The sequence below is a fragment of the Ictidomys tridecemlineatus genome (assembly GCF_052094955.1).
Source record: "Ictidomys tridecemlineatus isolate mIctTri1 chromosome 5 unlocalized genomic scaffold, mIctTri1.hap1 SUPER_5_unloc_1, whole genome shotgun sequence".
NCBI classification, from domain to species: Eukaryota; Metazoa; Chordata; class Mammalia; order Rodentia; family Sciuridae; genus Ictidomys; species Ictidomys tridecemlineatus.
The window spans coordinates 1-9,653 of record NW_027520954.1 but is presented as its reverse complement, the minus strand read 5'-3'; the positions used below and the strand labels follow the sequence as shown (position 1 = coordinate 9,653).

General features: G+C 41.6%; 1 long non-coding RNA gene across 1 annotated transcript; it reads right to left on the bottom strand.

The window, feature by feature from the left end:
• Nucleotides 1-1,375: 1,375 nt before the first annotated feature.
• Nucleotides 1,376-9,628, bottom strand: LOC144372254 (uncharacterized). The gene is made up of 2 exons (XR_013432299.1): nucleotides 6,659-9,628; nucleotides 1,376-4,199 (listed from the first exon to the last, which is right to left on the bottom strand). It is a non-coding gene; the product is annotated as an uncharacterized LOC144372254 (long non-coding RNA).
• Nucleotides 9,629-9,653: the final 25 nt, after the last annotated feature.

Below are 9,653 nucleotides of genomic sequence, written 5' to 3'. Positions count from 1 at the left end.
ATATGCATGTGGAGAGCAGTTTTCATACAGACTGGCTCAGCTGAGGGGTGTCGCCCCTTGGTTCCTTGCCCTGCCTTCGGCTTCCTGCTTGAATTGTGGGTGTGAACAGCCGTCCCAGCCCATGAGGCTGCCTCAATGAAAGATCAAAAAGTCTGAAGGTAAAATGAGTGTATTCCCAACGATAAGCTCACAGGGCAACCATAACAGCCATGGCTGTCTTTTTTCCAAGTTCCCTTCACATGAGAGAAACAAACTAACTTATTATGAACTTACTATAAATTAGCTTATTGGGGTTTTCAGTTAATTAATTAATTTTGAGTTAATTCTTACAAATCCCAACTATTACATCAGTCTTATCTCAGTACAAATTCTGTCTAGAAAAACCAGATGTGCAGGTAGAAACGCCTTCCCAGGGCTACTGGAAGACTCACCTCCAATGTCCTGCATGCATTCCTGGCCTCTCTTCTTTCTTCCCTGACAAATTTTCTGCAAAATCCATTCCATAAAAACTGATTAAATCAATAGGAAATGAACAAATGCACTGTTTCCCTTACCTTCCCTTATCAAGATAAGAAACTGGCACATTCCTTCAGGAAAAGTGCCTGGAGAGGAGCCAGATTCAGAAGCCCACAGCTGTCTGGCAGGGCAGTAGGAATCCCCTTGCAAAAAAGAGGTGCATCCTGCCAGCTATACAGTCCCTGCACTTTGTGTTAAGACATATTTAATACCCATCATGCCTGCTCACTGTAAGTAGAATAAATCAGAGGGAAGGAATTGTGACCAGCGTTTTTACCCTAACCTCAGGCCATAGCAAGAGATGGGCACAGGAGTATTTGCGGACAGAGTGGATGAGTGAGTGAAAGAAGGAAGGAATGGCTAAGAAGATGGATAAATACTAACCTTTTCATGTTTACACTGATTCTTCACATCTTCTACCTTAAACAGCCCAGTGGATAGTCAACAATGGTCTCAGGAGTGGAGGGTAAGTGTTGGTCACATTGTCTCACTATAAAAAAAACTGTGGGAGGCTCTATAGTGAGACATCGGTGACTGGGGGGATTAGTTCAGAAACTAAGCAAGCAGCAGCATAGGACCTTGTAGCCCACTACTAGCCCACATCACATGTGGCCACAGTGTCTCCATTTCACCTCTCAAGTTCCCTATGCACAAATAAGAAAATGATTCAGCTAATTTAGGAGTACAGAAAAGACCTTAGTGCCTGGAAACAATCTCTAACCCCAGTTCTTAAAGATTTTATTAGTTATTTTTATTATTTTTTTTCATGAAGTAACATATACCAGGGAACTCTGGGAGTGGAGTTATTTATTACATGACCTCAAGGTAAGACGCTACAAACTTCACATATAGGCACACCTCTTTCACTAATTATTTTTAATAAAACAAAAGATCAAAAATCAACATCAGGAGATGTCACAATACAGTTGAGACTGTTAAAAGAAACTACTCCCAAACTGGGCATCATTAAATGCATCACGAACCATGAAGGGATTTGCTCAATGAAAGAACACATCGTCCCTCTGCCCCTCCGTGGATGCTGTCAGGAGTTTCTCAGGGTAAAACACAAAATGAAAAAGAAATGGATGGTCAGGAAAGCTGTGCATTATCCCCCAAGGTCCTGCCACGGAGACTATTTTTAAAGACACATTAATCTCAGCAGTACTGACAGCTTGTGAGAAGTGGCCAGGTCCCAGTGCCAGGCAAACTCTCCAGGGGGAAAGCCTTCACCAATGCCCACATGATGGATGGAATAGGAGTCGCACTTGGTTGGTTAGGTAGTTGGTTTAAGGAGCCATAAAGATAATTCTGAAGTTGAGTCCAGGAAACCAACTGGAGTTAACCCATGAATTATTGCAGCCACCCTGCACTCAAAAGTTAATCATAATTTAAATTTACAAGAACCATCTTAACTAGAAAAGCAAGCTCTGTCTTGTACATTTCTTAAGTGGTTGCTGCTCATTCAATTGTACTATCCATTGAAGAACAATGTTACAAGGGATGTGGTAATCCTGGATCTATGCAATTCTCTTTTATGATCCTAGCCACTGTATTTCATATCACAAGAATACGGAAAGTATATTACAGCTATATTACATAGAGTCTGTCATTATCGACTTAGCATTACGTTAGTTAACTCCTATAAAACACTGAGAGAAATGTTAATACATGATGGTATATTTACATATACATATGTACAGTTAGGGGGTTTGGGATGTCAAATCAGACTTGGTCTTCCTTACCCCGACACACACACAAAGGTGGAGTAAATAAAGAGGTGGGGATACGAGAAGCAGAGTAAACATTTTAACCATTAAAACTGATCTCAAATTGAAGGTGGAAAGGTGTCATAAAATTTACTCCTTCCCCCTGTTGACCTGTTAATGGAGAGAATTTTAGAAAGATGACCTGAAGCTAGGGAAGGAGGTAAGCATTTTTGGAAGAAACATTCAACACCATTATCATTCTATATTAATTTTTGGAGCTTTCTGATAGGCAAAGTGAAGCCCTTTGCAGCAAATCAGAGAACTAGTTCTTGCAGATTGCCACTCACCCAGCCTGGGCACATTCACCTTCAGTGGTAGGAACTCCCTATGGGGCTCACTGCCGCTTTTGCTGCTAGGCAATTCTGACTATTAAAACAAAATTATTCCTTTTTCTTGGAGGCAGGTCTTCAGTCTATTGCTGACCTTTGCCAGAGGGGTTTGTCCTGGGTTCCTCACCTCACCCACTCTCTTCTTATGTCCCAAACTGGAATTTCATCTTAGAGTACTGAAGGAAAATACGTCGGACTCCACTATATTCCCTGACTGCCAGGCTAGTGGCCTGTGTTTCAAAAGCCTCAAACTAGAACATGTAGTATGTCTCATGGGACCTCATCACTGTAACAAATATGGATCCTGTTTTACTGCTAAGCAAACAGAAAGAATTCACACTTGGGAGAACTGTGGCTATGTTTCCTTATCCCTGAACTCCCCATGTTATTTGATTCTTGCCTATAAAGGAAGTGCCAGAGGCCAAGGAAAACATCTTGTGTTGTTTCTGGTTGAAAAGCCAAGTCAAAGACCAGTACTGAAGATGGTAAGCTTCAGCTTCACAGGTCATCTGTGTAGAAGAGAAATGTAACCTCTCTACCCACAGGAAGAAAAGTGCCTGGACTAAATGAAACCACACTTAATTTGCTAAGTGCATCCTCTGAACAGCAGGTTAAATGGCTATAAGAAATTGTGCTTGCATTTTATTTGATTGCACCCAATTTCCTGGGACCTCAAACACCAAGTTCTCCCAAAATATGGCTAAAATGCTGGCAATATTTGCAAATAAACCCAAAGACAGTTATATACAAACTTAGTTTACAGAATACTCATCCTGTTAAGTTTCTTCAAATAGCAAAACAGCAATAAATGTCATTCTTAAATGTATCACCTAGTCATCATGGAAAGCTGAGGACGCTTAGCAAAGTCGATCTCTATAGATAGTGATTAAATATTTGGTTTTGTATATCAGAGTATCTTCAATGCTATTGTGCCAATTTTCAAATGGAAAATATGTTCGGTGATACCTTTGAATGTAAAAATATGTGATCTCCCTAACTTCTAGGCAAGTTAATTCATTAGGTCACTGATCTCCTGGAAGCTTTATGTTTCTCAACCTCAAATTCATTTTGAAATGCAAATAAGTTCTTGCACCTCACTTAGGGAAATGCACAGTCTTTGCTTAGGTATGTACTCAATGAAGGGTCCTCCCTCTACTTTGGGCTGGGGAAACCTGAGGCCAAGTACACAGCTCTGGGATCCTAAGAGTGGCTCAGGGCACCCCAAATCAGTCACCTGAGTAACAAACATATTGACAACTGAAGTGGGTCCTAAACTAGAGATCTCAAAATCAACTTCTCCTGCGCTATCCAAGGTGTCCTGTGGACAATGACAGGTAGGAGATGTGGCTGCATTTTAGTGTCCTGGACAAGATTCTTTTGATCTTTCCTTTCCCCATAGGTTGTTCACATCAGGACCTGTTCTCGAGTCTCTGGCAGTCGAAGGGCAATCAGGCCACCCCCAACCAGAGAAGCAGCAGCCAGAAGGATTGGGACCACTTTGGTTATCCCAACAAAAGAAGCAAAGATGGTGTTTCCTAGGATGGCGCCAAATCTGCATAATCCATTGAGGATGCCAAAGGCTGTTGCCCTGCAAAAGAAAAGGAAAGGAAAGAATTCTGAAATTCTGGACCTTTTTAGATAAATAAAACAGGGTTCTTTTTCTTGAGTGGGGGGGTGGCCGGGGCAGTTTTTTTCCTAAATATAAAATTAGCACATTCTCATTTAATCAAATTTGGAAATACAGAATATAAAGATACGAAAATATTTAAGGCAATCACAATGATTAATGTTTTGAATTATTGCCTTCAAGTTTTTTTCCTTCTCTTTTCAAATATATCTGTTCTTAAAATACTTACAGTTAGTACTTGCTTGTTGCAAAAATAATAAAGACATATGCAAAACAGAAAGTGTAATGTTCTCCCTCAGTAACACCTCCTTGTGGCAGACTGCTAGTTGTCCCTCCATATAGTTCTTCAAATGTAAGACTACATTTCCCAGAATCCCTTGGTGCTGGCTGTAGTCATGTGACTTGGTTCTAGCCAATGGGTTGTAAATACAAATGGTACCTACTAAGAAACTTCCTTAAGAAAGCTCTTGATCAGGCTTTCTGCTTTCTTCTTTGTCTTGTTTCCTTCTATCCTACTTCCTAAAACATAAATGGTCTCATCGTAGACCACGATTAAGTCTAGACAAGGAAGAACAACATAGAAAGAGCCTAAACTGCCTCCTGTAGTTTTCTACAAAAGAAAAAAATGAAATGCCTACTTCCTCGGAAAGCCATAAAGTTTTGGGGTTTATCACCTAATCCTAGTTACTGTCCCTCAGTCACACTTCCAAATGATAACTATTATTCGCCATTTATCCTGCCATGACCTCATCTATACACAGACATAATGTTCCCAACACCATTGCTCCCCAACTGAAGTAAAATATTTTTATACCAGAATTTAAGAATGTGGTTATATTTTTGTACTCACAATTCCTTTTTATATTTATCTATAATTGAAAAACTCTTTACCTTTATAATCACTATCACCTAATCCCAGTCTTTTTGTTTTCAGCATTTTCCTGTATATTTATTTTCACATGTGCTTTTCTAAATAAAATTCAGAATATTTTTTTTCAAGATCCCAGAGGAAATAAATCTCATTGAATTCTGAAATACTCTCATAAGTTAGAGAAAAACTAAATAAAATTTGACATTTTCATGAGATTAAATCATCTTATACATAATGAGTTATATCTTGACATTTATTTAAGTCTCCTTTTACCTCTTTGTAAGTTTTACGGTTATTATAGTTTTATTCCTATGAGTGTTTCAAATTGATTTCTAGGTGTTTTATTACAAATGGACTTCAATTCCTTTTTATTTTTTAATTTATTTTATTTTATTTATTTACTTATTTATTTATTTGGTACTGGGGATTATAAACCCCAGTACTTTAACCACTGAGTTATATCCCCAGCCCTTATTTATTTATTTATTTATTGAGATGGTCTCACTAAGTTGCTGAGGTTCTTACTGGCCTTGAACTTGCCACCCTCCAGCCTTAGTCTCCCAACTTGCTGAGATTACAGGTGAGCCACCACACTCAGCTTCAGTTACATTTTTAACTTGTTTTGATACATTTTAAAACCTGTAAGCCATTAAAGTAGTTTTATTGCTGATCACCTGACCAGTATTACTTTCTTGTTTCTAGTTGTTTCTCTTCAGTCTCCTAGATATAAAATTACATCCCATTCAAATAACGATCAATTTTTTTCTTCTTCTTCTTCTTTTTTTTTTTTTTTGGAGGAGGGGACTTAGTGTAGCTACCCAAATCCCATCTTCTCTGTCACTAATTTGGGGACTATTATTAAGGTTTTTTTGTTTTGTTTGTTTGGTTGGTTTGTTTTGTTTGTTTTGTTTTGTTTTTAGAAATCCATTTACCCACCTTCCACACTCCTTCACATTCTTTTTTGGCCACAGGGCCACTTATCTTCACCTTAAAATTCACAATTCCCCCTCCACGTGGAGAAACAACTACCAAGTAATGGCCTTGACCCTGTGCCTTTAAACTAGGCCTTTTCCCATGTGGCTTGTACAAAATAAAAGTAAACCCTGGGCTTCTCTGACATATTCTCTGCAAATGCCCTGGAACTTCATCCTTCATCCCCACCTTTATTTCACTCCCCAGCCCCACCCCCACGCTTGGTTTTCTAGTTCACCTTTTCCCTTTATCTCCTGTGGGCAGGCTTGTTCTCACCTCCCTTGAGGATTGCATGACACAGGTTTTGCTAATTGTTCAATATTAATCCTCTGCCTAGATGTAGCTAGATCTTGTCTTTTACCTTTTGACCACCCACCCCATCCTATCGAGCCACAGACTGCCCACTTCAGGACCTTGCCAACCCTTATGCAGAGAAACTCAATAACCTAGAATATATTTGGTGCATGGAGCACAAGAAAGACCAAGATGGCCAGGCACTTTGCAAGATTTAGTGGGCAGGTGAACTTCTAGCTAAAGAAGTCCAACAAGTCCAAAGGAAATCCCAGGAAGGACTGACCTCTGGTTGGTGGGATACAGCTCCACTGTAATCACATCCAGAGCATTCCAGGCCGCAATGCTGGTCCCGCAGAACAGGCATTGCCAGCCAATCATTGCAGACTCACTATTGCCAAAAAACAGGAAGAAGCAGCAGACTGCTGAGATTAGCATGGAGCCACCTGAGGAGAGAGGTCAAGAGCGGAAAGAAACATGAAACTTCATGGCTCAAACAAGACTGTCACCCACAGGTTCTGTCCTGTCTCCCATCTTCACAGGCACACCTAATGGGACAAGTTACCTGAAGTATTAGGTCCATCCTCCACATGGAGAGAATATAGCCTGAATCCCCCTCCATGGTACCCCAGCCATGGGATCAGAGGCTTCTGCATGGGTCACCAGAGTTTACCTCCAGGAAAGATTTTGAAATTGCCACTCTATGGTACTGTTCAGTCCAAAAGAGTTGGGGGTGGTGGAGATGGAGGTATTTGTTGAGAATATACTAAGTGCCAGACACTGTTCAAGGTGCTTGAGAGACATAAAGATCAGTTTAAAAAAAGGAAAAAAAAAAAAAAAAAAAAGCTCCACTCTGAATTTGCAATCAATATGTCAAACAGACACCTGCCCACGTTCTCACAGCTCTATTTACAATAGAAAAGATACAGACTCCATCTAAATACCCATCAACAGATGAGTGGATAATACATATACATAATGCATATGCATCATGGAGTATCATTCAGCCCTTTAAAGGAGAGGAAAACTCTGTCATTTACAGCAATACAGATGGAACTGGAGGCCATTACGTTGAGTGAAATAACACAGGAAGACAAATACCACAGGATCTCACTGACATGTGGAACCTAAAAAAGTGGAACTCAGAAAGTAGCACAGTGGTTACCAGGTGCTGGGGAGTGAGGATGTATCAGGAAGATGCTGGTCCAAGGATACGAATTCAGTTAGAAGAATAAACTTCAGAGATGTATTGTACGGTACAGTGATGATATTGATGCTAACATATCATATTCCTCAGAATCACTGAAAATAAATTTCAAATGTTTCTCCACAAAAAAAATAATAAGTATGGGTGGTGAGGAGGTCAACGCACTTGACTTAAGCCTGCCACATTGTGTATGTATAGCAGAGAATCACTTTGTAGCCCATAGATATATACAATTTAAATGTGTCAATTAAAATCATTTTAATTTTTTAATTTAAAAAAATGTTTTTTAAATAAATTAAAATTTAAAATAAACTTCAACAACAACAACAAAAAAATATTCTCATGCATCTTACATTCCTGTGGGAACGGGCTACCAAAAGGGAACCTCAGGAAAGGCTGACCTGCTTCCTTTTCCCTCCCATCTCCTCTCCACCCCAAGATCCCTCTGCTTTCTCTGCTCCAGGGTGACTGATGGACATCATTGTCACCTGGGAGGAGAGAGAGGTTGGAGCATTGTTCCTCAACTCCCATTCTGTTTTAGAAACCCCCCACTTTTGTTATTTTTGTTTGTTTGGTTGGTTGGTTGGTGGTCAGTGGCCTCACCTCTCAGGACCACAGCTCCTGCCAGGTGGCTCTTCCTCCAGGCCTCCAGCCCCCTAGGTTCTATGAGGGTGATTTCTCCCCTTGTCCCTGCTGCCACCACCGGGTTGCCTACCTGCCTCATTTGTTCTGAAAACCCCGTCAACATTTCTCAAGCCACCCATCAATACAGTCTCTTCCTCGAAACCAGTGGGGATGGATCTCTTCAGCCAGGACTCGAGCTGATGGAGCTAATGATGAGAGATCTCCTCAAAATAAGACCGGGCCAGATGCGGTGGGTCCACCCTGGGAGCTCGGGAAGCCCAGGTGGGGGCAGGGCGAGGCAGGACAGGTTGCAGCCCAGGAGCAGAGCTGGAGAGGAGGCAGGAAAGCAGATCCCAGACAGCCAGTGGGAAAGCAGGCTTCATTTCCCAGCAGCCATCGGGCTGAAGAGAAAGACAGGCTTTGGCTGCCAAGAACCCAGAGGCCTGGCCTCAGACCCAGGGCTGCAAGGCTAGTACCACGGCTTGCTGATGAGTTGGGAGATGCTAACTGTCCGCCTGGATGCTGCAGACCCTGGGAAGGTAGGGCTGAAAGTAGGTGTCCGTGGTCTCTTTCCCAATTGCTAGGAGAGAACTAGAAGGGGAGGAGACAGGCACCCACGGACCACAAGTGCCATGAGAACCGTGCCCTCTACCCACAGCAGCCCTCAAAGAAACCATGTTAGTTGTTCCTGCTGTAGGTCCCTATAGCCCACAGTCCTCCCACTTTCTAATTTATTCCCCTGTATTTAAGAGGTTTGAGATCCAATTCTAGCTTCACCACTTCGAAACCTGTGTGACCCTGAATGAGTCACTTAACCTCTCTGTGCTGTCTCATTTCCCCATCTGTAAAATGTACATTAAAGTAGTGCCTGCCTCCAAGGGTTATGACAAGGGCTTGATGTGTTAATAATGATAAAATACTTGGAACAGCCTGACCTATAACAAGCATTTCATAGTGTTAGTTAAATGAAATTTCTAGCTCATGTCTGTCTCTCCCAATCTATCATTTGCTCTTTAAGCACGGAGATATTGACTATCTCCATTACCATTCCAGTCTCATTGCTTCCCACACAGCCTGGCAGAGAATAAGTACTGCATAAATAAATGTTTACTGAGTGAATGAGTGGGTAACAGCCTCATTAGGAAAACTTCTCTCCTCCGCTGTTCACAAGAAGCAACTTCCACCCTGCCAAGAGCCCCAGAGAGTCAGCAGGACAGAGCAGCTCTGCATATTCTATGGGGGGCTTGGTCTGGGGGGCATGGGAAATGCTGTTTCAAAGCAGCTCACCATGTCCCATCGTGACACTGTGGAATGGATATTTACTGAGCACCCAGAATTCACTGCGCACTGACCCCTGGGAGTCTGGCTTCTTCCTAAAGACTCAGGGTACAGAGACCTCTAGAGGAGGCACTGCCCGAGCTCCAAATGAGCTTGCAATCCAGCTCAGAAA